This window comes from Schistocerca serialis, chromosome 11 (assembly GCF_023864345.2).
Source record: "Schistocerca serialis cubense isolate TAMUIC-IGC-003099 chromosome 11, iqSchSeri2.2, whole genome shotgun sequence".
NCBI lineage: Eukaryota > Metazoa > Arthropoda > Insecta > Orthoptera > Acrididae > Schistocerca > Schistocerca serialis.
The window spans coordinates 160,447,287-160,474,942 of record NC_064648.1 but is presented as its reverse complement, the minus strand read 5'-3'; positions in this window follow the sequence as shown (position 1 = coordinate 160,474,942).

The window sequence follows — 27,656 nt, the reverse complement described above, 5'->3', positions numbered from 1 at the left end:
AGGGAGCGGATATTGTTGAAAAGGATACGATGCTGTCGCGCCATTGGAAGGACTTAGACGAGGGTGTCAAGGCGGGAGAAGGTGAAATGGGCCTGGTTATTGGAAAAGGTGGCGTACATTTTAAGGTGGAATATGGAACGGGCGGCGAGGGAGATCTGTTGTAAGGTGTGGGGGCGCTGAAAGGGATGGACGTTTTGGAGGACAATGGTGAGGAACCTGATGATGTCCTCAGCAGTGGGGGGGGGGACGAAGGGAATTGCCAGGAGGGGTGGGGGCGTCCAGGGGACGGACAGGGACGGTGAGTTCAGGAGTGGTAGGAGGAGGTCGGGCTTTACATTTTTGGGAGTAGGTGGGGTGGGGGAGGCTGCAGGTATTACAGGAGGGAGGGGATTGGAGGTTGGGGCACTGCCGGAGGAAGTGCGCTTGCCGACAATGCGGGCAGGTGGGGGCCTCGCGGCACTCGGCTGTTGGATGTGCATTGTAGCGCAGACATCTCTGGCAGCGCAGGGATTGAGGGGGGGAACGGGAGGGGTCGACTTTGAACCGCTGATTGAAGAGGAGGGCACCCTCCTTCAGGAGACGGTCAATGGAGGGGGCGTCCTCAGAGAAAACCCGCATAAGGCGGGTGGGGCCGGTCGCGTTGAAAATGCGGCGGACTGCCCGCACCTCCAGGGTGGGATGGGCCTTCAGCTCCGCCAGCACCTCCTCCTCCGTGATCGACGGGCTAAGCCGAGTGATCACGGCGGTGAGGGTCGGCGGGCGACGTGGGGGTTGGGGTTGGCGGGTAGGAGATGGGGAGGGAGCAGGGGTGAGGGTGGCGTGAGGACCAAAACAGGTGATGGGGAGGCGGGAGAGGATGTCAGTATGGAGGGTGGGGCTGGGGGAGGAGATAAGAACAGAATCCCGTCTGGGAGTAAGGAGAGATATGGGGGCGCCAGGGAAATGTTGGCGGAGGAGGAGGGAGAGATTCCGGGCCTCGAGGAAGGAAGGATCGGGATGGGACAGGAGATATTTGTAGAGACCGGGTGGGGAGGAGGAGGAGGAGGGAGCGGGGCCTGGTGGGGAGACGTCCATGGCATTTTGGGGTGGGGAGGGGGGGCGGGGTGGAGCCTTTTTAGGAGCAGAGGAAGTGAAGGCGCCACTAGGGCGTTTGACAGCGGCAGATGGGCGGGTGGTGACATGAGGGACGGGAACGATGGGGAGGTGGCGGGAAGGGACAGGTCCCGGCACGGACGCAGCAGTCGGCGCCGGAGAGAGTGACTGTGACGGTGCAGGCGAATGTGGCAGTGATGGTGATGGTGACGATGACGGTAGTGGCGGTGATGGCGATGGCGACGGCGACGGCGACGGGGAGAGCTGGGCGTGGGCAGTGGCCCGACGGGCCACCACCCTAGCCGGAGCTGCAGTGACAGGCTGGGGGAGTGGGGGGAAAGGATCAGAACGAGAGGAAGAGGCGGGAGAGGGGGCGACAAAGAGCGAGGGCGAAGGGATAGAGAGGAGGGGAGGGATGGAAGGAGGGGGGTGGGACTGGGCACACCAAGTGATAGTGGTGGTGGCGGCGGAAGGGGACGTATACACGATGGCGGTGGTGGTAGTAGTGACGGTGGTGGTGGTGGGGGCGGACATGACGACAAGAAGAAGAAAGAAAAACACAGCACTAAAGGGACAGGACACACACTGGGAAACGACGGACGGCGACGGCGACGGCGACGGCGACGGCGACGGCGACGGCGACGGCGACGGCGAGAGGCAGGGACGCTGCTGCCGCGGACTGGGCCGGGGCGGCGGCGGCGGCGGCGGCGGCGGCTGCTGCTGCTGCTGCTGCTGGCAGGACTGCTGCTGGCTGGACTGCTGCTGGCACCGGAGGGCTGGCTGGCTGGCTGGCTGGCTGGCTGGCTGGCTGGCTGGCTGGCTGGCTGCGGGACCACCGCTGCAGGCCGGGACCGGGAACTGCTGCTGCTGCTGCTGCTGGCTGGCTGGCTGGCTGGCTGGCTGGCTGGCTGGCACCTGTAAACCCTAGCACTTCGATTAGCGCGAAAACGGCACTATCGAAGGGCGGTAACCTTTCGGTGTACCGCCGGAGATGGTGAGCAACAGCTATCGGGTGCCGAGCTATATACAACACGTTATGAATTACATGAAACGAGTATGAATAACATGGATCCTAAAAAGCACGATATCACGTTCGCTTATAGCATCTCTAAAACGATCAATAAATACAGAACATAAAGGTACGTCGTACTTCACTTGCTGTTGACTAAAACTGAAAAATGTGAAATACAATTAACCGCCCCTTAAGATTCCTATGAACGGTGTGGCTGTGCTATTCAGCTGTCGTATGACATCGCCAAGAGATGGCCCTGTGAGCACCCACCAGCCACCACATAAAGAGAGAGAGAGAGAGCAGACTTAACGTCTTGTGATGCTGTTGAAAAACGATTTTTAACGCTCCGAACTCTTACTGTCGTATAATTATTTGCAAGTACAAATACGGTAAACAGTGGTACACTTCTGCATGCCCTTTGCTGGTTCAGAGAACACAATTCAAAACTGATTGATTTCCGGTCTGCAGTGATAACTTTCGAATGAAATTTTCAGACAATCTTTGCATGCTAAATTTTGATTCAACTGAACGTATTGAATAATAGTTTGTAGTATCAGTGGTTGTTCAAAGACTTGTCAGTATTAGCAGTGTAAATTTTGTACGCTCTTAATATAACAACAGAAAGGAATACCACATTTTTAGTACCAGGTAGTCATACTATGGTTTCCATAGTTGGGCCTATGCGCATAATTAAAAGTATTCCACACTGAGTGTACAAAAAAATTCTCTACTTGGATTGAAGAGCATATTAATTTGATTTATTGATCTGTGGATATTAAGTGTCGTACATTGGTAATAACACATTTTAGATGTCGAATAAACATTTATTTAAGCACAGAAGAACAGTAAATGGCATAACACCATTGATAAAAATAGACTTTGAACAGAAGTCTGTTGCTAAGTCAGAACACTCAAAATTATTTGGTGTGTGAACTGATGAGATATTGAATTTGAAAAAACACATTGATGATCTGCTGAAACCGTTAGATTCAGCTTCTTATGCTATTAGGGATATTGCAAATTTTGGAGATAAACATATCAGTAAATTAGCCTACTAGGCCTATATTCCTTTACTGCTTGCATATGGCAACATATTTTGGGGTAATTCGTCATTAACAGAGAAAGTAATGAATGCACAAAAGTGTGTAATCAGAATAACAGCTGGAGCTCGCCCAAGATCACCTTGCAGACATTTATTTAAGGAACTTGGGATATTCACCATACCTTCGCAATACATATATTCATTTATGGAATTTGTGATTAATAATCCATCCCAATTCAAAAATAACAATGAAATGCATAGCTACAACACTAGAAGAAAGGATGATCTTCACTATTGTGGATTAAGTCTCACTTTGGCACAAGAGGGGTGAATTATGGTGCCACAAAAATCGTTGGTCATTTGCCAATTAGTATTAAAAGTCTGAGAGATAGCCAAACAACATTTAAAACCAAATTAAAAGAATTTCTGAATGACAACTACTTCTACTCAGTATATGACTTCTTAGATATGAAGTAATAAAACTAAAATTTAAAAAAAATTAATTAATTACTTTATGTAAAGGAAACTTATGTTAAAGTGACACATTCCACATCATTACGAAGTGTAGTATTCATGATCTATGGAACAAAGATTAATCGATGTATGTATGTATAGTTTGATACTAGGATGCAAGGGACTGATTTGAAATAACTTTGTGTTGGCACTTTGAACATGCACAACCACTGCAACAGCAACTGACAATTTGATTCTATACCCACAATTTTTAGTGATTTAGCCATAAAAACAACAGTGAAGTGTTTAACTGAACATGTTAAAACAAAATTTGCTAACATGTTAGCTACAGGTCATAGTAGTATTATACTGCAAAATTGTAAACAGTGATTTGATCATAGTGTTACGAAAGAAATTACAGCAGAAAAAGTTTATAAAGTAGACAGTGTTGATGGAAAATTAACTCTTTCTTAGACATATGCCTCCAACATTAAAGTTCTGGTCACATAAATTTTAAATACTGTTAATTATAATCAATGATTTTACAATAGTTACAAAGTATGTGATAATTAAATTTTTTGTATACTTGTCATGTCCTATATTACATGTACATTCACTGTACACCATGTAATCCTACAGGATCAAATAAAATTCAGTTAAATTCAACAATTTGAGTCTTGTTTTTGCCCACAACAAATAAAGAATTAAACTGTAGAGATGCAGGATAAAGGGTGGACTACTTCTGGAATTAAAGTATGTAGTGCTAGACAGTGAGAGTTCTACATAATTCAGATAATGGAGCAGTAGTCGAGGTTTCAAACCACATTACCTTCATTATTGGCTAATCCTCCACTCTGTCATCAAAAATGAAAAACTAGTGCATTATCCTTGAACAATAAAACACACCAAAATGAAGGCAATAAGTATTCAGAACATTATTGCACAAGAAACAAACCAAACTAGTAATTCAAATGAAACTGAGGCACCAGAATATGGCAACAGTTTCAAATCTTTCGCTATACCAGATTTAAAGATTACTTCCCCACAGTGGATGCATTCAGTAACAAACAATGGAATACAGATGATAGTGCAGACACTGCATGCAACACCAACATACATCAGTTTCAAAAATACAACCCAAATGGAGGTTTCAATACTCATTAGTTCAATAAAAAGTAGCAATTCTGACTACTATGACTGTGATTCCGGGAAGATATTAAAATCTTTTGCTGACAACAGAACTGATATTAAGCTATTTTTGTAATCAGTGAATGACTCGAAGCATAATTTCTATCAGACCGAAATATGCTGTAGTAATGCCCAGCCCAAAACTGAAGATAAGCATAACCAGCTCTTAATTGCAGACATATATCACTCATGGTAGTCTTTTCAAAAGTAATTGACAAGCTTGACTCCAGTTGGAAGGTAGTGGGTAGTACCTTGACCTATTAAAGGCTATTCACCAGGTCAACCATAAAATACCTTTGCAAAAGCTAATTGCTTATAATGTACAACAGAACAGAACTCTATGAAAAGAGTGAACAATATGCATTATTGAAGTTAGCCAATGCATTTTCAAGTACAGGTATGACCCTACCCACAATGAAGCTTAAATTTCAGCTAAAGAATCTCCTGTTATAAATCCCTTTTATGCATTAGAATAGCGTACTTACACGCCGAATAAAAAGTGCTTCAAAAATATGTAAATAGTGTTAAGCAGACCATTTTATTTGTAATTTAATCATTTTGTTAATCAATGACGCATTCAGAAGAATGTATTATTGTGCTATGCATCAAGAAGTGTAACCTGTATTTACAGATATGCAATGAATCATTCAATGTTGAATGAAAGGACGTTACAGAAGCATTCAATTGCACTTGTCTGCATGAGTTTGGCACAAGTGGCTAGATCCAGCAAATACAATATGATGACAATGACATCGCTACATACACATGACATGACATGAACAAAATAAATAAATAAATGACACAATAATGTCTCATTCCAAAATCAAAATGAAGCTAACAGGATTACTGTGGAAAATTTGGGTCTTAGGGCTGGGACAACCACAAAAGCACTGCATGACCCTAAAACAAAAATTACATTACAATATTGCTACACCAACAAAACCACAGGAATCAGACATTTCCCTTGACCTACATAGCTCAACTTCAGCTATCAGTACCAAAACACCTACATCTCTAAAACATGGAATTGGACATTTCTGTTCACCTATTAGCACAGCTCCAACTACTGATACCAAAAAACCAACACCTGCAACTCCTAAAAGTGGAACCAAAACCCCAACAACTCAGAAACCCAAACACCTCATATTCCCTACGTGAATTAAAACAGTTGACCTACCATAAATATGAAGAGATGAAACATTGCAGTAAGTATAGAATATAATCAAAACAAAAATTACTTACCAATAAAAGCCACTGGGCACCTACTTTAGCCACAATGCACACCCATGCTCCCACACAAATACTCTCTCTCTCTCTCTCTCTCTCTCTCTCTCTCTCTCTCTCTCTCTCTCTCTCTCACACACACACACACACACACACACACACACACACACACACACACACACACACACACACACACACACACACATACACACACATCAAAGTCAAAAAAATCTCCTTAAACATTTGTGAATTTCACTGTAGTATCCACATCTAACTAAAACTCAATAACAAAATTAGACTTCGGCCCGTACAACAAATACCAAACTAATCAGTCCTAACAAAAACTCCATAAACATAAACAAAAACAAACCTTAACAATTCACTGAAAACACTTCTACTACCCGTATTACTGCACCAACTACCTAAACTCATGACCATGTTAGCATTATGACAGGCAAAAAACTCAAGTTAATCCAATACCACACATTAAACTCAGCATGTCCACATCTACCACCAGAGGGCACCATCAAATGTAACATCAAGACATCTACCAAACTAACCAACTCAAAACCACCACACCGTAGTGATGTCACACACCACAACACCTTTACAACACGGGTAAAACCAGAGTGATGGTATCAGACTCTTCCACTGACCCAAATTATGTCATAAATTTACAAAAACAATACCAGGAATTGCACACATTGATGTCAACACTTGTGAACAGGTTCATATCACACAGAGGCAACTGAATGGCCAATTGCTGTTTACTAGTAGAGCCAAATACGATCATGAAGGTCTACAAACACTGTCAGTGATTAGAATCTTAAGATTACTGAGCTGAGTGTCATCTACTACAATAGATAAATGTGACAGCTGTATCACGTGTTCTGTATCTTGTGTTTAATAGCAGTTTGTGTGTATGTTACAATCACAGCTGCGGTGACAGAATACAAAAGGCAGCAAGTTATAGTCACAGTTGTATCTATATTGCTTCAATTGTACAATAACTTTCATGGGACAGGCTGTACAGATAAGTACAATGCACACCTAGCCAAATTGTCTAAATGTATGAAGTACTGAAGATGTAATGCACTTAGTTTAATAGACAGACAGTTATATCAGGATCTCACATAACACACTGAAGTGACAATTGTAAGTAATGCACAACTGATTGTGGATTTTTACAGAAACAGAGACTGCATTGTTAAACATAGTTAGGCTTAGTAGTTTATTGTGTCCAATGTTCCACTGACAAGTCAGTCTACGTAAGTGCTTATATATGTAGTAATACAAACACTTCGTGAACTTACACTAGCTGAACACTTCATACAGACATTCCCCCTACAGTTAAGTACAGGAACACAACACTAGACATAAGAATGGTGACATGTCAGTTCTGACACTACATACAAACTAACAAACTTGATCTAAGGGGGATTACTAGAGACTGGGATACCACTTGTCTGCTTTGACCAGTGACATCACCGCCATGGTGAAAAGACCTATTTCAAGTGTATCCAACATAATGACCAAAACATTGATTGAAACCCAGAAAAATACAATTAATATGTGAACCAATATACTGACTGAGCCCAGTGATGTTGGTGGGAAAACCACAGAAAAATATTGTGTTTTATGTGGGGACAAACTAAAATTTCAATAATAAAAACAGTTCACTGAATTCATGCAACTCTCTAGTTAACCTACATAGCTCAACCCTAGACCAGGATATCAATAACCATGCCCCAGCCCTTCACAACTGCAAAAAGCAGTATCCCAATCTCCAATTCACTTATATTGCTCAACCATAGCTAGGATTCAATAACCACCCCCTGTACCTCCCAAAAAGCCAGTATCCCAAAGTCCAGTTCACCTATACAACTCAATAATAGAGTAAAAGAACAATTATCTGTGTTGTCAGCCTTACTGTTGCACGTTTCAGTTGGTAACTCTATGTGCAGTGAGTTATTGAAAGTGAACAGTACAAATGGTGAGTCAGATGGTAGAAGAAGCAGAACCTGTGAGGAAATAGAAAATTTCATAAGTAGATCAATGTTTTTTAATGGAATTGTGGCAGAAAGTAGGTGAATCAGACTTTGTTAATGAAATTAAAAAACTAATCAACTTATTTAGTGGTTACATGCACCCCTTAGAGTACCATTTAAATTTTTATGACATTTCTGTTTTATATGACAAGATTTTGCACACCACATAATTTTGGACACTGCACATCATGATGACTGTAGCACACTAAATGACACAATATTATACCTTCCATACACACAACAACCACAAAATTAAACAGTTAAAGTATGCCACCTCTTCATACACCGTACCCTCTACAACAACATTTCACTTCCACTCCAAAACAAATACATCCCTTCTCAATGGCATCACAAAACACATCAAGGCACAGCACAACTATATCATGTGTCAAAGCAAGCAAGTATTCTCCTACAACCTAGTTAAGGTTATAGTATACACATTGTTAGTTTTGCAGACAGGTATTATTTTGCATATTTGACACATTAAAAAATCTATGGTTGTAACACATGTAGTGGTACATTTTTAGGCAGGTATTATCTTATGTGATTTTCATTCAAGCAATTTTCTACACTATAATAGCAGCTACTCTTCAACTATTTTTCCAGGTCTCCTTAACTATTTTTCAAATTTGAGTCACACTTCTCTTTTCAGATTATGTTTATAAATATCATGCTCATAAAATGTGGGGTTTTAGTCTGTGGTTATGTAATATATAACTTGCTCTCCTTCTTGTCTCAAATGAGTCTTATCTCTGCAGTGTTGTTTCTCATTAGCTCACACCATGGCTCAGTTTTCCCCCCCTGGACTAAAAGTTTTAAGTAGATTGGTCTTATCTACCCTGGGTAATTATACTATACCTAAGGATGGAAACATAATATGGATAGTTTCTTATACAGCTAAATCAGCAGTATTTTATATGACAATTATGACACATCTGTGACTGTTCTGTTGGCTCAGTATGCTGCACATATGAAAACTCCACTCTAAATTTTCATTCACTAGTACAACCATCAAACATCACACAGTTTATGGTGTCTAATCTTTTGTCCTCATAGCTTATTTCGCTAATACATTGTGCTCAATGTTTTGTGGTGAAATGGGACAGTTTCTGCTCTTGGAAAGTTTGATCAAGGATATTATTTTTGACTGATATCTCTACTTCCCCAAGAGTCTGCTCAATATGTCAGATTAACTGTCTGTTAGTTTGATACCAAACTAACACTGCTGAGTCATCAGCAAAGTCTATGGCATCAGATTGAACCTGGCTTAGCATATCAGTACAATACAAAAATAGTAGTGGCTCTAATACCGAAACTTATAGAAGGCCACACAGTATGTGTTTCCAGTGAGGACTTTCTTCCCATTGTTGTTAACAATTACTCCTTGCTTTCTGTTTGCCAAGTACGATGACACCCAACGAACAGATTTTCCATGAAAACCACAACTGGTCAGTTTTTGGAGATGGATATGATTTACATATTGAAAGCTTTGGTAACCTAAGAATAAGTCTGAGACACACATCCTATTATTGTGACAGCTGATAATTTTTGTGATCAGTTCAGTTCTGACTGCATAAAATAATGCTTGGGATGAATTGAAGCTGACATGCTGATTTTTAAAAAAATTGGTAACTATGAGATACGTCCATAGTACCTCATTTCAGTTTTTTTAGCTGTTTTATGAACTGGCCGAACCTCAGCATATTTTAATTGATGTGGATAATGTAGCTCACGAAAAGACTGGTTCATTATGAGAACAGTGGATGCGCAATACTAAGAAAGACCTTTTTTATCAGAAACTCATCCCAACCCAATGACAAAGTTTTTATAGGGACATTATGATTTTCATCACATCTGACAGGAGAAATATCCCACAACAGTCGGATTTAGCTGTAAGAAAGATGACACAGTTGATAGCCTGCCATAAACTGGACACAGATCAAGCATGAAAACAGGAAGAAGGTGTACTGAACTGTGAAAAAAGAACCAGCATATATATATATAGTGCATGGTCCAAGCTCCAGATGTGCAGCATCATGCCAGTGTCAGTAACCATGGTGTGGCAATGTGGTCATGGTATTGGCATGCCAAGCGGGTTATCCAGGTTCAAATCACCCTTTTGCCCAGCACATTCTTCTTTCCTTTCTTGTTTCACAAAATGATGAACTGTCCATCAAATCACTGACATGTCTGTCTACTGTATTCAACTTTGTGTGTGTGTGTCATGGCACAACGTCCGTTTGCAGCAGTGAGATGTAAGGGAGTAGTCTCCAGATATACGTATCTCCTATTTGTTCTACACAAGTACCGCATGTTATAACTCTTGTGTCCATTTTAAAAGTTTTGACCCTTGCTGTTCTTTGTTCCTAGATATTCCACAGCTATGTATTTGTTGCTTTCATTTGTGTGAGTGATCTGTGCAGCATCTAGCCTGCTCCCACTATTGATCACATTTACTTGTGACAGTAATAACATAAGACGCAAAATAGCTTCTTGTACGAAGGTGTAAAACTGTATAATAAACTGCTTCAGAAAATAAAAGAAGCAGTTAACATGTATTGCTTTAGAAAAAATCTTAAATTTTTTTTGCAGGAACACTGCTTTCACACTGTAAGTGAATTTCACAATATTTTGATAAGGAGCAAAAATGATTGTAAACAACTTATATGTCACAATGTTTAACTACATGTAACAACAAACTGTATAAATATATGAATGTACACAACTGACAACATGCATACATTTTAAAATGTCCACGGATGGCTAAATAAATAAATCCTCTTGCATGACTCTTTTCTATAACCATGACAATTGCTAAGATTACAGAATGAGAAAAAACACATCAACAAACAGACAGAATGTTCATAATTTTGTAGAAAAGAAAAAAAAAAGACTGGGACATGAGGTACACTTGTACATGGATCTCCCACTTTGCAGTCCAACATCATGACCACACATCCACAGTGCCATGATTCTTGCAATTCACTTGATGTTGCGCATCTTGAGCTTGTTATTATTCTACTTCACTGTTTATATTTTGATTCTTTTCTCACAATTCAGCCCACCTTCTTAGAGTTTTCATTCTTAATCTGCATTCAGTTTTTGAAGGGCTTTCCACTGTGCCATTTTACCACTAAATCTATCAGGTGGAGGGGGTGTATGATGGTGAATTTCCCTTCTGAGCTTGATACTTGGGAAAACTTAATACCTAAGTTATTTTTCTTGCATACAGGGATTTAATATTTGGTAGTGAGCAATCACAGATTTTATTGCAATATATGAAGAAGTCTTTTAAGGATTCAAATATGGCACTAGATTCTGTAACAACTCTGCTATTTATCATTAATTTAGAGGGGCATCTTATGTCCACTACAGTGGCAACATCATCACTAACAGCTTTTGATTTGTTTGTAGCATTTGAAATGAAACTGTTGTTTGTGGTACACTTTGCCAGTTTAACTATTTTGTCAAGTGTTTTTGTATGTAATTGTGTGGTTAAGAAATTCATGACTTTGATTAGCTTTCACCTACATATGTATGCAACTACCTACCTTAATACTAGGCTGTCTAATTCCTATTTTAACCCATGATCTACTTTTATGAGACTCAGTCAATACTGGTACAAAAGGGAAGCATTCATTGAATACATCCACAAATTTGATTGTGGTTGTTCTTTGTTGATGTGAGTTTGTTGACTGAACACATGGTGTTGGCTTAATAATAATAATAATAATAATAGCTTTATTCAACATCAAATGGTACACTGCACATGTACAAGGAAACAGTAATGATTAAAGTTATTTGTACAATACACAAGACACATTCTTCTGAATACGTCATTAATTTACAACAAAATTACAATAAGATGTTTACTGATTTCTATTCACATAATTTTACAAAGCATTTGTTGTTCTTCATATAAGTATGGTACTCTTCTAATGTGTAGAAAGGGTGTTTTACTAAAAATTTCTTAAGCTGATGTCTCAGTTTAATTGTAGAAAGAGCCATGACTTGCATTAGGCAGTGCATTAGCTAATTTTATACCTGCGTACTGAGGCCCCTTTTCATAAAGTGCTGTTCTGTAGCTGTTCTGTGGCTGCCAATGTAAAATCTTTCTTTTTTTCTAGTATTGTACTGGTGGAAAACTGAATAAGTGTTTGGACGCAGTCTTTTCAAAAGCAATATGTCTTTTAGAATGTATGTGTTTATAACACTTAACACCGCTGTTTTTGGAAACAAGTTACGACAAGATTCCCTATATTTTGCTCCACAGATTATTCTCACACCCCTTTTTTGAAGAATGAGTAGCTTATCTAGATTAGCTTTGGTTGTTGCCCCCCAAATTTCAATACCGTAGTTCAAGTGAGAGGAGAAAAGAGCATGGTATGCAGTCTTTAGGACTACAGTGTCTCTACAGAACTTGCTAACAGTACTGATTGCAAATATATTTTTTGACAACTTAGTTGCTAGGGAGTCAATATGTGTGTCCCATTTCAGGTTGCTTTGGACTGTTACACCAAGGAATTTTACACTAGACTCTATCTTTACCAATTCGTTGCCAATGTATAATTTAATTTAATTATTCAAACTGCTTTTGTTAAACTCCATCAAACATGTTTTACTGGTGCTTACATTTAAGTCCGCCCCCCCCCCCTCCCCCCCCCCCCCCAAGAACCATGGACCTTGCCAGTGGTGGGGAGGCTTGCATGCCTCAGCGATACAGATAGCCGTACCGTAGGTGAAACCATAACGGAGGGATATCTGTTGAGAGGCCAGACAAATGTGAGGTTCCTGAAGAGGGGCAGTAGCCTTTTCAGTAGTTGCAGGGGCAACAGTCTGGATGTTTGACTGATCTGGCCTTGTAACACTAATGAAAACAGCCTTGCTGTGCTGGTACTGCGAACGTCTGAAAGCAAGGGGGAAACTACGGTCGTAATTTTTCCCGAGGGCATGCAGCTTTACTGTATGATTAAACGATGATGGCGTCCTCTTGGGTAAAATATTCTGGAGGTAAAATAGTCCCCCATTCAGATCTCTGGGTGGGGACTACTCAAGAGGACGTCATTATCAGGAGAAAGAAAACTGGCGTTCTACGGATCGGAGCATGGAATGTCAGATCCCTTAATCAGGCAGGTAGGTTAGAAAATTTAAAAAGGGAAATGGATAGGTTAAAGTTAGATATAGTGGGAATTAGTGAAGTTCGGTGGCGGCATGAATAAGACTTCTGGTCAGGTGAATACAAGGTTATAAATACAAAATCAAATAGGGGTAATGCAGCAGTCAGTTTAATAATGAATAAAAAAATAGGAGTGCGCGTAAGCTACTACAAACAGCATAGTGAATGCATTATTGTGGCCAAGATAGACATGAAGCCCATGCCTACTACAGTAGTACAAGTTTATATGCCAACTAGCTCTGCAGATGATGAAGTAATTGAAGAAATGTGTAATGAAATAAAAGAAATTATTCAAATAGTGAAGGGAGACGAAAATTTAATAGTCATGGGTGACTGGAATTCGGTAGTAGGAAAAGGGAGAGAAGGAAACGTAGTAGGTGAATATGGATTGGGGCTAAGAAATGAAAGAGGAAGCCACCTGATAGAATTTTGCACAGAGCACAACTTAATCATAACTAACACTTGGTTCAAGAATCATGAAAGAAGGTTGTATACATGGAAGAAGCCTGGAGATACTGACAGGTTTCAGATAGATTACATAATGATAAGACAGAGATTTAGGAACCAGGTTTTAAATTGTAAGACATTTCCAGAGGCAGATGTGGACTCTGATCACAATCTATTGGTTATGATCTGTAGATTAAAACTGAAGAAACTGCAAAAAGGTGGCAATTTAAGGACATGGGACCTGGATAAACTGAAAGAAACAGAGGTTGTACAGAGTTTCAGGGAGAGCATAAGGGAACAATTGACAGGAATGGGGCAAAGAAATACAGTAGAAGAAGAATGGGTAGCTTTGAGAGATGAAGTAGTGAAGGCAGCAGAGGACCTAGTAGGTAAAAAGACGAGGGCTAGTAGAAATCCTTGGGTAACAGAAGAAATACTGAATTTAATTGATGAAAGGAGAAAATATAAAAATGCAGTAAATGAAGCAGGCAAAAAGAAACACAAACGTCTCAAAAACGAGATCGGCAGGAAGTGCAAAATAGCTAAGCAGGGATGGCTAGAGGACAAATGTAAGGATGTAGAGGGTTATCTCACTAGGGGTAAGATAGATACTGTCTACAGGAAAATTAAAGAGACCTTTGGAGAACAGAGAACTACTTGTATGAATATCCAGAGCTCAGATGGAAACCCAGTTCTAAGCAAAGAAGAGAAAGCAGAAAGGTGGAGGGAGTATATAGAGGGCCTATACAAGGGCAATGTGCTTGAGGACAATATTATGGAAATGGAAGAGGATGTACATGCAGATGAAATGGGAGATACGATATTGCATGAAGAGTTTGACAGAGCACTGAAAGACCTGAGTCGAAACAAGGCCCTGGGAGTAGACAACATTCCATTAGAACTACTGACGGCCTTGGGAGAGACAGTCCTGACAAAACTCTACCATCTAGTGAGCAAGATGTATGAGACAGGCGACATACCCTCAGACTTCAAGAAGAATATAATAATTCCAATCCCAAAGAAAGCAGGTGTTGACAGATGTGAAAATTATCGAACAATCAGTTTAATAAGTCACGGATGCAAAATACTAACACGTATTCTCTACAGACGAATGGAAAAACTGGTAGAAGCTGACCTCGGGAAAGATCAGTTTGGATTCCATAGAAATGATGGAACACGTTTGGCAATACTGACCCTACGACTTACCTTAGAAGCTAGATTAAGGAAAGGCAAACCTACGTTTCTAGCATTTGTAGACTTAGAGAAAACTTTTGACAATGTTGACTGGAATACTCTCTTTCAAATTCTGAAGGTGGCAGGGGTAAAATACAGGGAGCAAAAGGCTATTAACAATTTGTACAGAAACCAGATGGCAGTTATAAGAGTCGAGGAGCACAAAAGGGAAGCAGTGGTTGGGAAGGGAGTGAGACAGGACTGTAGCCTCTCCCCGATGTTACTCATTCTGTAAATTGAGCAAGCAGTGAAGGAAACAAAAGAAAAATTTGGAGTAGGTATTAAAATCAATGGAGAAGAAATAAAAATTTTGAGGTTCGTCGATGACATTGTAATTCTGTCAGAGACAGCAAAGGACTTGGAAGAGCAGTTGAACGGAATGGACAGTGTCATGAAAGGAGGGTATAAGATGAACATCAACAAAAGCAAAACGAGGATAATGGAATGTAGTCGTATTAAGTCGGGTGATGCTGAGGGAATTAGATTAGGAAATGAGACACTTAAAGTAGTAAAGGAGTTTTGCTATTTGGGGAGCAAAATAACTGATGATGCTCGAAGTAGAGAGGATATCAAATGTAGACTGGCAATGGCAAGGAAAGCATTTCTGAAGAAGAGAAATTTGTTAACATCGAGTATTGATTTAAGCATCAGGAAGTGGTTTCTGAAAGTATTTGTACGCAGCGCTGCCATGTATGGAAGTGAAACATGGATGATCACTAGTTTGGACAAGAAGAGAATAGAAGCTTTCGAAATGAGGTGCTACAGAAGAATTCTGAAGATTATATGGGTAGATCATAGAACTAATGAGGAGGTATTGAATAGGATTGGGGGGAAGAGAAGTTTGTGGCACAACTTAACTAGAAGAAGGGATCAGTTGGTAGGACATGTTCTGAGGCATCAAGGGATTACCAATTTAGTATTGGAGGGCAGCGTGGAGGGTAAAAATCGTAGAGGGAGACCAATAGATGAATACACTAAACAGATTCAGAAGGATGTAGGTTGCAGTAGGTACTGGGAGATTAAGAACCTTGCACAGGATAGAGTAGCATGGAGAGCTGCATCAAACCCATCTCAGGTCTGAAGACCACAATAGCAACAACAACAACAATCACATTTAAGTAGCTTTCATTAAAAAACTGAACAATTTCTTTTGTCACATTATTACACTTGGCCTCTAGTTCTTTTTATCACGTCTACATTTTCTTGACTGAACTTTCTACACCTTTCCGTTGTACATCCTGAATTTATTTGTACATTGGTGGAAATTTAGATTTAACACACTTGAGTCCGTCCAGTTTTTCAAAGGGAAACAAATTTGTTATCATTTGTATCTACATTGAAGTCAGCACATTTGATTAGCTTCTCACAGAGTTTTTAGTTTTTAATTTATGTAACAATGTATCAAATTATCTAAGAATACCAAACTTACATGGTATCCAGGGATGTGATATATTGAGAAAATTAATATGTTATACACTTAAGTTCTATACAACTACTTTCAAATGTAAGTTCTACACTTAGATGGACAAAATTCTGTCTGATTTCATAGGGCTGAACTGGTATGCAAGCGCATCCATAATCATTAGCTCTGTAAAAACTGGTAGCCAGTTTGTAGCCTGTAAGTTTACTAAGGAGACTGATATTTTCAATTTTAAACCATTGTTCATTTAAACATATTACATTTACTAATTGCTTCATACTATCTAATACAATTTGCATATTATTAGGCTTGCTGATCATTCCTTCTAACTGACTGCCAATGTCCAAATGCATAATGAAATTACTACTGTTTACATTATCAAGTAAAGTGTCTTTAAAAATAGTTTTTTTAACTGTAGTTTTCACTCATTATTTCATGAAGAGCTTTGTTTGAATATTCTTACCACATCAATTCAGGCATTATCTGTGTGTGGGAAACTAACATTCTCACAACTCATGTCATCAAGGATGTTTATATTTCTAACTTTAAACTGAAGTTTTTTAATCTGCAATTTTTTTGTTGAATTTCACTAATCATACAATACCAGCTCACCAAATCAAATCTCACAGGTAGAGTCATCCTTATCACATTTGTATCCGATAGTGACTGGAAGATAACCACCAATTTCTGGTTCAGATGAAGCCTTAAGGCCATGAAACACCATAGATGTAAGATGCAGAAGTGACTGTAAAAAGAAATGGTTGAATAATGTCATGTTTTGTTATAGAGAAGTGCATCTTGTTTCCAAGAGCTATGAGAGTTTATATGTTGTAATGTTAAAGATATTACACAAAGAGGAAAAATGTATGATAAAAACGTAAAATGATTGGCATGTGTATCGGGGTGAAATACTTGAGAAGTAAAACTAGGAGGAGAAGAAATTTTTGGAATATTTCAATGGTGAAGATTAGCAGAAATTTCCCACTGGGGTGTAAGGTTTCATGAATAGGGATTCAAAGCAAGCAAAAGTCATACTGATTTTATGAAGGAATAGCCAAGCCCTTACACAAGCAGTTGGCACCAATATGGGACTTTGTACTTAGTGCTGCTGAGAAATGTGGCCTTCAAGGAAGTGGATACAGACAAATGTGAATCTTGAAGCAACTGCATACCACACTCAGCATAGCAACATCACCCGGGCACATATGACAGGACGAGCAAGAATGAAAATCATGATCTGAATGATCTGAATAGGCAGCACAATCATTTTGAAGAGAAATGATTGTACGTGCCCTGGGAGGTGACACATGAAGTGCACATCACTGGAAAATATTTATACTGGGCAGTGTAATGACCCAAGGGCACTCTGAGTCATTTTGAGCCTGAGTAGGCTGCAGTCAGTCAGTTGTACTATCACAATTCTTCAGTAGCAAAGAATGTGGAGGAGACATCACTATGCCATGGAGGAGGAGTAGGTGCTAGTAGCAATTCCTTTTGTGACACTATACCTCTCTAAGGACTTTAATTCCATCCCTTACCTCTAACATGCCTAATTTCTTAACTCAGAAAAACTTAGCAGTAAATTGGTTATTGTATTTCTTGTTCAGGCTTTTAGCACCAGCTGCTGAAGGGGCCATTAGCTCTCTACATGGTTCTGCATTCACAGGTAATTGTCTTGTTTACAGATCCTTCTCTGGGATGTGAAAACATTTGTTGATTATACATGAGCTAGTTGTTTCAAAACACTTATTTTTGTCCACTTTTGAACTATTTTACATTGGGTTCTAAAGCAGTGCATTTAATTTGTAAAACCATTATCACCCTGCCACACTTGAATTATTGAATCCTTGATTCTAATAATGATTACATACTTTTTCTCATGTTTTTGATACAGAATCATCACACAATCATGAGTTGTTTTCAGTTACCAATTTTATGTTTATTTTGCAACAGTTTTTGTGAAACCACCATTTACATATTTCCATTGGCTACCTTTCCTTACATTGTAAATTACGATTATTACTACATTTTGCTTTACTTATATTGAAACAATTTACAATATTTCCATCAGTGCCATCTTGAAAAAGGCAACTAGTGGGATAAAGTATTATGGCATTAATGGCATCACTCTTGCATGGATGCAGTCTTACCTCCATAACAGCAAGCAGAGGTACTCAATACAGACTCTACAACAGGCATTAAAGCAGAATGGAAGAATTTAACATGTAAAGTGTCACAGGGATCATTATGACACCCACACTTCTTTGTAACCTCTTCCAATGACTTTAAGTGGCAGTTCAAAATTGTAATGTTTGCTGTTAACATGAGAATGCTAATCAGAGGTCCAAAATCAACATTACAAACACAACACAGATGATACCTTACCATGCATATAAGTGATTTGCAGTTAACAGTTTAAGTCTTACTTCACAAAGACACACATTATGAAATTTCAAACAAACAGCAAATACCTTTTAATGCCAGGGGTACACATTAAAGGAGGGGTACACATTAAAGGTCATAAAGAGAATGAAGTACAAAACATTTTACATTAAAAGCTCATTATCTAGTAGATAACTGATCCCAAAGATGAAAATCAAGTGAACATAAACAATTCAAATTTTTTAAAAATCAGTTCTTGACTTACACATGAAACGTTATTTATATTGTCAATTTCTACAAAATTACATATGGATTTACAAACATTCATTGGGCCAGCCATTACAGGAACTATGAATAAATAATTTTACATGATTAAGTAGGACACCAAGGATTTTCTTGTATGTAGGGCTCAAAATATTGTCGAAAAGAGGCGAAAAATTGAGCTGAGTTGGAGGTTAAAGAAGAAATAACTGTTACAGTGTAAGTCAAGGAATAAAATTTAAAAAGTTGAAATGTTTCTGTTCACTTGGTTCTTGTCTTAGGGATGAGTTGTCTACTAGAAAATAGGCACATTCAGTAATGATTGTGGGGATACACACATCTGTAATTTTTAATATTTCTAAATGACCAAGCACTGCACCTTTTCTCTTGATGTGTAGTACTTCTGTATCTATGATACATTTATGGTTTTCATTTATGCAGTGTTTGGCAAAGGATGAAACTGGCTTATTTAACCCACAACTTCTGTGATGTTGTCTCAGCATAGTGCAGATTGACCTCACTGTCTGTCCAATACAGCAACAGTGACGCTCTAGGCTAATCGTCTCATAGCACCACATGTCATGGTGTCTGCCTGTTTAACTTTTGAACTGAAGAGACATCTATCTACCTGTTGTCTGTGGGACACAGAGAAGCACCAAAAAACACTTTACTCCTAAGATCTTACTTACCCTATTTGAAGTTTTATCTATAAAAGGTAAACTGCATCATCTGCTTTTCGGTCTATGTTGATCACTGGACACAGTTGGAAGCTCGTTTACTTGTTCAGTTTTTTATTGAGAATTTTGTCCATAATGTTGGAGTAAAATTAATTATTTGTGGCTATTCTTTTTATTGAACTGAGTTGCTGCTAATAGTGTTCTTGGGACATGGGCATAGAAAGGAGATAGTGAATCATGTGCTGCATTCTACATGTTTTAAGGCTGTAGGATGCTGAGGGGAAGCAGGAATGAATGTGACACTAAAGGAGTCTTTTCAGTAAATTTTCGTTTTATGGTTGCTGTCTCCTATCTATAAGCTGATGTCCATGAAATTATTGCTGTGACATTCTAACTCCATACTGAGGTTTATGCTAGTTGCTAGTATGGCATTGATTCTTATTTTCCATGACCTTGCAGTTAGTAGTACCAGTATAGTTCTCAGTCTGCTAAGATAGAACTTCACAGCACCAAACAACTTGACAGGGGTTGCAAAGCAGCATTAAAGCACCATTCTTGGATGCTGTAAAATGTCTTTATCATTCATTTACAACTCACTCTATGCAAAAGACACAATGATTCTTCTTCAGCACAAATACGATGGCACTCAAAATGTAGGAAATTGCAATTCAGTTTTGTGTGTCACAAAGATAATAAACAGTACTGGAAAAAAACAGACTTGTTAATAATGGACAATTTGTCTTCCAGCAAAGAAAGCAGTCGTTTGTTGTGGAAGTGTCAGATAAAGAGTAACATCTAATACCAGCATGTATCTTCCTATATCCAACTAATGTTTTTGACACAAGAAAACACTTGATCTGCATGGAGTGATGGGGATCTATGCTAATTAGAAAACAGAGTGCAATGGATTGAACTCTTATATAAAAAGCATCTAGTTATTCGAAAGTGTCTCTACTGAAGTTGCTGCTGTGCACTACATACAATTTAGTTTACAGTAATGATTAGCAGTACCCCTAATGTGTCACACAAGTGTGATCACTACATTCTTGCAGCTCGGTTCTGTCAGTTACTGGATGTCGGTGTAGCAGACTTCACTGTTACCAACCATTTTCTCAGGCCCTGTCACTCTACCATCGAGTGACCACTCTGTGGACTTCTTGAATGAGTCTGTTTTGAGTACAGCACTGAAACCGAGACATGCTGTCATCTTGCAGCAGGCATCCGTACTTGGTCCTGTATTGCCAGTGTGATGTAGAGCTGCGCTACTGACCAGCTGCCCTCCAGGTTGCCAGCTGCAGCTAGACATCAGTGTATTCTTTACTTCCATTTCATATACCTGGCAAGGCAATTTCTTGTAGATAATACTGTACTGAGGCGACCAGATTGTATTGAAAAATACTGAAGGAAATGTGTTTGATTCCATTCTGAATGAAATGCATGGAAAAAGTACCACACAGATAAGACAATGTTTCAGGACTCTGCAGTTGTAACTCATAATCTGTAATACTTCTTTGCCATTCCTTTGAATGTGGTGTACCGAACTGAACTGATATACACAATATGATCTTTATATCAGACATGTTTTCTTCAATATGGCAACTGATTACACAGGTTAACAGTTTACATATTTTATCGTAATAATTAAGAGATGAATCTTATTTCCATTATTACAAACAAGACTCTCACAAAATATTTCATTTTTACTGAGCATCCCTTTCAGTTCACCCTGAACTTGAATGACGGTTTGGGCCCACAGGATGATGTAGAAAGCTACGCACGGCAGAGTGCAAACTTTATCTGGAGAACTACGAGGAGTATTAAACTGACCAATTAGATAGATTAATAGCAATGCCATCTGATGCATACAACTGCTGATGTTACCTGCTAATGAGAGTATTAGAAAGGGGGACAGTTGTCATTACATACTGTGAAGACAGGACATTGTTATAGAACAATCTTTACACAATACTGTGATAGGGGTTTGGGCAGACATATACTACGTATTTTATTTAATTGCATATGTTATATGATATACAAATTAATATGTTGTTAGCAAAAATCTCTAAAAGTTTGTAATCGGTTTAATTCAAATTTTTACATGATATTCTAATAAACATTCAGTTGGGTATAGAGAAAATATTTCTTTAAACAACAGTGTAGAGTTTTTCATTCAAAACTGCCTAAAAGAGAGAAAATGCAATTTTTTTCACAGCTTGTTTCAACTATGATAACAAGGTATTTAGACTATTGAACAAATTGTTTCCCCCATGTATATTTAATGTTCATACATAATTTTAAACAAAAATTGTATACTATTTGTACACACAAGGGGCTGTTTTGCCTTGTTCCCCACAGACAATTTTTAAAAAAAGAAACAGTGTAGGTGTATTTATGACTTATTGTGTTATTATTAGGCCACTACTAAGGAATTTGAATCATCTGAAACTTTTTATTCTTACCCACTCACAAATTACTGAAGCTTCTATCCCACAGACTCAGCAGGCTGGGAGGTTTCTCTAATACACCATAGAGCAATGATCCCAACTGATTTACCCATTCCTTCTAAGTGATTTCTGTTTCCAATCAAGGTTTCATTTGAAATAGCAACAGGGTAGGCAGAGGAAATGGACAAAGGGAAGTATATTAGGACATGTATCAATTCCAATACATATTTAGCAAATTTAGAGTGAGCAGGCATTGCACGCATTGGAAACAGTAACTGTTGAAATTAACCATTCCAGGATAGCCACAAGTAGCAAAGCAACACAAGGTTTGCTGGTCCCATAAAACCTAATAAAACATCCCTCCTTTCTTCCCATGAGAACGATTAACGGAGCCATGTAACCTAATAGCAACTCACTGGTGTTGCAACAGAGGCATAGAGCCACACAAAGTGATTTCCTTTATTAAAAGTCTTGACTGTTTTAAGATAAACCTTTCACCAAGACAAATTACTGTGGATAAGTAATATTGTTTATATATGCAAGTATTGTTATCCTGTACAAGCATCTTCATCTTAGAATAATTACTGAGCCCTACATCCTTCTGAATCTGCTTCCTGTATTCACCCTCAGCCTTCCTCTACAATTTTTACCTCTTACACTTCCCTCCAACATTAAGTATTTCATGCCTGATGCCTCAGAATGTGCCCTATGGACTGATTCCTTCTTTTAATCAAGTTGTGAAACAAATTTCTTTTCTCCCAAATTCTACTCAGCACCTCTTCTTGGCTTACATGATCTCCCCATCAAATCCTCTGCATTCCTTTGTAGCACCACATATCTACAGTCTTATCATCCATCTTTCACTTCCATACGTGGCTACATTCCAGACCAATGCCTATGGAAAAAACTTCATAGCCCTTAAATCTACAGTCCATGTTAACAAATTTCTCTTCTTCAGAAATGTGATTGTTCCAATTACCACTCTACATTTTATACCCTCCCTACTTTGATAACATCAGTTATTTTCCTTCCCAGATAGTGAACCGCATTTACTACCTTAACTGTCTCATTCCCCAATCTAATTCCCTCAGCGTCACTTGATTTCATGTCCACAGCTTGTGATATAGTGTCTAGCGTTTTTGCCTCTGGACCACTGGGTCCCAGGTTTGATTCCCAGGGACTGGGTGTTTGAGTTGTCCTCATCATTTCATCATCATCATCATCATCATTCATGATAGTGGCTAGATTGAAATGCATAAAATATTGACTGTGAAAAAATTGGTCTTTTTTACATGTACTGATGACCATGCAGTTGAGTGCCCACAAACCAAACATCATCATCTGATTTAATTCGACTACGTTCCATTATTTTCATTATGCTTTTGTTGGTGTTCATCTTATATCCCGCTGTCAAGACACTGTCCATTCTGTTTGCAGCTCTTCCAGGCCCTTTGCTTCCTCTGACAGAATTACAATGTTATTGGCACACCTCAAAGTTTTTATTTCTTCTCCATGGATTTTAATTCCTAGTCGATATTTTTCTTTTGTTTCCTTCACTGCTTGTTTGTAGTACAGATTGAATAATACTGAGGATATTCTACAACCCTGTCTCACTCCATTTTTAACTATAACTTCCCTTTCATGCCCCTCAACTCATATAACTGGAGTCCAGTTTCTCCACAAGTTGTAAATAGGCTTTCCCTCCCTGTATTTTACCCCTAATAACTTCAGAACCTTCTCCCCCCCCCCCCCCCCCCCCCCCAGATGACCAGTGGACCTTTCTGTTGGTGGGGAGAGTTGCATGCCTCAGCTATGTACACTTGGAAGAGGCCTGAAGACATTGGAAGGTTTCAGATAGATTATCTAATGATAAGACAGAAATTTAGGTTTCAAATTCAAAGATAAGTCCAGGGACAGATGGGGACTCTGACCACAATTTATTGGTTATGAACTGTAGATTAAAACTGAAGAAACTGCAAAAAGGCAGGAATTTAAGGAGGTAGGACTTGAATAAACTGAAAGAACCAGAGAGAGCATTAGGCAATGATTGCCAAGAACAGGAGAAAGAAATGCATTAGAAGAAGAATGGCTAGCTTTGAGAGATGAAATAGTGCAGGCCACTGAGGATCAAGTACACAAAAAGTTAAGGGCTTGTAGAGATCCTTGTTAACAGTACAGATATTGAATTTAACTAATGAAAGGGGGAAAAAATAAAAATGCAGTAAATGAAGCAGGCAAAAAGGAATTCAAAAGTCTCAGAAATGATATTGACTGGAAGCGCCAAATGGCAAGGCAGGGGTGGCTAGAGGACAAATGTAAGAACGTAAAAGCATATATCAGTAGGGGTAAGTCAGACATTGGCTACAGGAAAATTACAGGGGCCTTTGGAGAAAAGATAACCACCTGTATGAATATCAAGAGTTCAGATGGAAAACCAGTCCTAAGCAAAGAAGGGAAAGTAGAAAGGTGGATGTACTTGAGGGCTATATTATGTAAATGGAAGAGAGGATGTAGATGAAGATGAAATGGGAGACATGATACTGAGAGATAACAGTCCATTGAGACCTTTTTTAAACACATAATTTTCAACCATAAACAGAAATTTCTGACATAAATACTACAGGGGTGTAGGCAAATATGCACTTGTGGAAAGGTTACAAAGAAACCATTTATTAAATTATAAATATATTAAAAAGTATAAGTGCTGTAATTGGTAGGAATATTCTCTGAAGCATGAATCTTCTGTAATTAATAAAAATAATAAAAGTATTGATAACACTCAATACACACTAAAGTTCACTCATATGTTTAATATATAAAAGTCAAAGTAATTGATGAAAGGTTCTACTGATTCTGAGAGATAAGTTTTTTTTTTGTTATTTCATTGAATAACCATTTATAACAATACAGAGGATTGTTTAAAAATATATATATATAGTTGCAGCCATGTTGGCGTATCAGGCAGTATTTTGTGTGGCTTTGGATGGAAAGCATGTAGCTTGTTAAGTAAGATTCATTTCAGTATTGTAAATATGTTAGAAATTATTTGAGTTTCTGTAAAGAAGGTTCAATTTTTCGAATTTACAATAAACAATAGTTTGAAACTTAATACTTGCTTAAATATTCATTTGACTTGTTGTCTAAGTTTCTCATTGTCTAAGAATCCAGGACCATGGCTGTGACAGATAAAATGAATGAGTAGAAACCCTGATATCAATTCTAACTAGAACCAAGAAATTTCACAATACTATGTGAAGAATTTGACAGAGTGCTGAAAGACTTAAATCGAAACAAGGCCCCAGGAGTAGACAACATTCCAGTTAAATGACTGATAGCCTTGGGAGAGCCAGCCATGACAAAACTCTTCCATCTGGTGAGCAAGATATATGAGACAAGCAAAATACCCTAGGTTTCAAGAAGCATAGCATAATTCCAATCCCAAAGAAAGCAGGTGGTGTGAAAATTACCAAACTATCAGTTTTATAAGTCACAGCAGCAAAACACTAACAGAAATTCCTTACAGATGAATGGAAAAACTATTAGAAGCTGACCTCCAGGATGATCAGTTTGGATTCTGTAGAAATGTTGGGACATTTGAGGCAACACTGACCCCACAGCTTATCTTAAAAGATAGATTAAGGAAAGGAAAACCTACATTTCTAGCATTTGTAGGCTTAGAGAAAGCTTTTGCCAGTGTCAACTAGAATACTTTCTTTCATATTCTGAAGGAGGCAGGAGTAAAATACAGGGAGTGAAAGGCTATTTACAATTTGTGCAGAAACTAGATGGCAGTTATAAGATTTGAGGGGCATGAAAGGGAAGCAGTCATTGAGAAGGGAGTGAGATAGGGTCGAAGTCTATCCCCAATGTTATTCAATGTGTATATTGAGGAAGCAATAAAGGCAATAAAAGAAAAATCTAGAGTAGGAATTAAAATCCATGGAGAAGAGGTTTGCCAAAGAAATACTTCTGTCAGAGATAGCTAAGGACCTGGAAGAGCAGTTGAATGGAATGGGCAGAGTCTTGAAAGGAGGATATAAGATGAACATCAACAAGAGCCAACAAAGGATAATGGAATATAGTCTAATTAAATGACATGATGCTAAGAGAATTAGATTACAAAATGAGACACTTACGGTAGTAAATGAGTTTAGCTATTTGGAAGCAAAATAACTGATGATGGTTGAAGCAGAGAGGATATCGAATGTAGACTGGCTATGGCAAGGAAAGCATTTCTGAAAGAGAGAATTTTGTTAACATTGAATATAAATTTAAGTTTAATGGAGTCCTTTCTGAAAGTATTTGTATGAAATCTAGACATGTGTGGAACTGAAACAATGACGATGAACAGTTTAGACAAGAAGAGAATAGAAGCTTTCAAAATGTTGTGCTATCAAAGAATGCTGAAGATTGGATGGGTAATCACATAACTAATAAGGAGATACTGAATAGAAGTAGGGAGAAAAGGAATCTGTGGCACAACTTCACTAGAAGAAGAGATTAGTTGGCAGGACATATACTGAGGCATCAAGGGAGCATCAGTTTAGTATTGGAGGGAAGTATGGTGGATAAAAATCGTAGAGGGAGACCAAGAGATGAATATACTAAGCAGATTCAGAAGGATGTTGGTTATAGTTGTTGCTCAGAGATGAAGAGGTTTGTACAGTATAGAATATCATGGAGAGCTACACCAAACTAGTCTCTGAACTGACAAATTCAGAATTTTACATGAAATTACTCCAGTTAACACTGACAAAACTTTCTCTAACTCTAAAAATACTATAAATGTAGGTTTGCCTTTCCTTAACCTGTCTTACAATTATGGGATCAATATTGCTTGGCATGTTCTTATATTTCTCTGAAATCCAAACCGATCATCCCTGAGGTAGTTTCTCACCATTTTATACATTCATCTGAGAAGAATTTGTGTTAGAATTTGGTACCCATGACTTATTAATTACTGATAGTTCTATAATATTCACACCTGTCAGCACCAGCACTTTTTGGAATTGTATTTATCATATTCTTCTTGAGTTATAGGGTATTTCACCAATCTCATATATCTTGCACACCTAATGAAACAATTTTTTCATGGCTGGTTCTCCAGAGGCAATGAGTTTGATTGAATGTCGTTACACCCAGGCCCTTGTTTTGACTTAGGTCTTTTAAGGCTCTGTCAGATTCTTCTTGCAGTATCATCTCTCGAGTCTCATCATCTATGTCCTCTTCCCCTTCTGTTCATTGCCTTATGCTCCTCCCACTTTGCCCTTCTCTGATGCAACAGGTTTTCCATCTGAGCTTTTGATATTTATACAGCTACTTCTCTTTCTCTGAAGTCCCTGCAAGCGGAATCTCTTACCCCATGCGATGTACGCAACTAAAGTCTTACATTACCTACCTAGTTATATTTTAACACAAAGATAGGAGAACTTTTGTCTTTTTCAACAATGATCGGACATGTTTCAGCTGTACAACTAATACTTGCATACTGTCCTACAATACTTAATTGAATATTGTGTATGTTACTACAACGCAACACTCCTACTGTGAATATTTG